We start from the raw sequence: 1,765 nt of genomic DNA, 5'->3' as shown, positions 1-1,765 counted from the left end.
ATTTTGTCACAATAAAGAGAGAGAGAGAGAGACACAGAGAGAGAGACAGAGAGAGAGAGACAGAGAGAGACAGAAAGAGAGACAGAGAGAGAGAGACAGAGAGAGAGACAAAGAGAGAGAGAGAGACAGAGAGACACAAAGAGAGAGACAGAGACAGAGACAGAGAGAGACAGAGAGAGAGACAGAGAGAGAGACAGACAGAGAGAGACAGAGAGAGAGACAGAGAGAGACAGACAGAGAGAGAGACAGAGAGAGAGACAGAGAGAGAGACAGAGAGAGAGAGAGACAGAGAGAGACTGTGGCAAATGTCGACAACGCTGTAGGTCGTAGCTTTGAGGGGTTGTACAACAAAAAGCGCTGATTTTTGAAGCTTTGAGAAAAAATAATGTCACCATTATCAGGACTGGTCCTATTGGGTGAGAGGGATTGGCTGGCCACAATGAGGCAAGGGCACAGGTGCTGTCAAGGCGGAAGATGCTGTGGAAATTTAGAATATGAAAGGGGTATTTTGGGTCTCTCCTTGAGAGAAAAAAGGTATATTTGCCGGTAAGGGGTCGCTTTCCAGGAATTCAGGCCTGATAACTGTAATGGCATGTAGACTTCAGAACTAGACTTATCACTAAAAGGGTTTACGTTACAGCATAAATATAATACTCAGTAAGCAGGGCCGGACCCAGGGGGGGGGGGGGGGGTTCCAGTGGTTCCGGAACCCCACCCCTGGAAAAAGCATGTACCTTGCTTTGAGTGTGTTTTATTTTATTTTATTTTTTTTTAATAAATTTTGTGTGTGTCTCTAACAAATTTTATTCAATGTGAAATCCGATGAGAAAAAGGTACCCCCCCCCCCCCCCCCACCAACTCACACTGACAGGCCTTAACCCTCAAAACAAGGCCCAGAATGCACCAGATTGCACAGTTTTTAACCGTGTTTCAAAATTTTCCGGGGGAGCATGCCCCCGGATCCCCCTAGTTGTAGCTTCGCCACTTCGCTGATTTGCCCCCCAAAAAAAGGAGGAACCCCCCCCCCCCCCCCTTACAACTCATTTGGTCCGGCCCTGCTTAGTAAGTAATACGGATAAACCTGCATCCACTATTGTCTGCAATTACTTATTAGAGCGGATCATCGGATGATGGTTTTATGGACATCATTCTCTGGTATTGCAGAGTTAAACCATTCGCGATGAATTTTTGTTCGGCTTTAAAGGGGCATTTTTCCCGGTGCAAACCATATTGTAAATCAACATAGATCTGTCTCGCCTTTCACACAGGGTAAGAGCACTCTCCCACAGACGCTCCGCCTCGAGTAACCGGGAAACCCTTAACTTTAATGTATTTAAAAAGGATAGATCGATTTGCACCTGTTACGTTTTTTATCATCTATTTCGAATGTGTATTGAACGACTAATGTGTGTTTGTTCCAAAACGCTGTCATATTTATTCACTTTAAAAAACATTTTTTTTACCTGTTTATCTTTTCATAATACCGAGTGTGTTTTTGAAGTGGGACCCTGTCCAGAGCCGAAGGGAGGTAACCATCATTCTGTACTGTGTCCGGGCGTCATCAGCGCTCCTCGCCCTGTGTACAATGGGGAGACAATGAAGAATAAAAAAACCCAGGAAATGTTAGTTTATGGAACTCTTAATTTTAGACAAAAACGAAACGTTGACAAGTACGTCGACCTAATGGTCTTTGCCGTGCACAGACATACACATAATTATATGAATATATATTTCAGTGTGCGTTGATTCGACCCCAAGATGGGGA

This window comes from Littorina saxatilis, linkage group LG7 (genome assembly GCF_037325665.1).
Source record: "Littorina saxatilis isolate snail1 linkage group LG7, US_GU_Lsax_2.0, whole genome shotgun sequence".
NCBI lineage: Eukaryota > Metazoa > Mollusca > Gastropoda > Littorinimorpha > Littorinidae > Littorina > Littorina saxatilis.
This window is presented reverse-complemented; position numbering follows the sequence as displayed.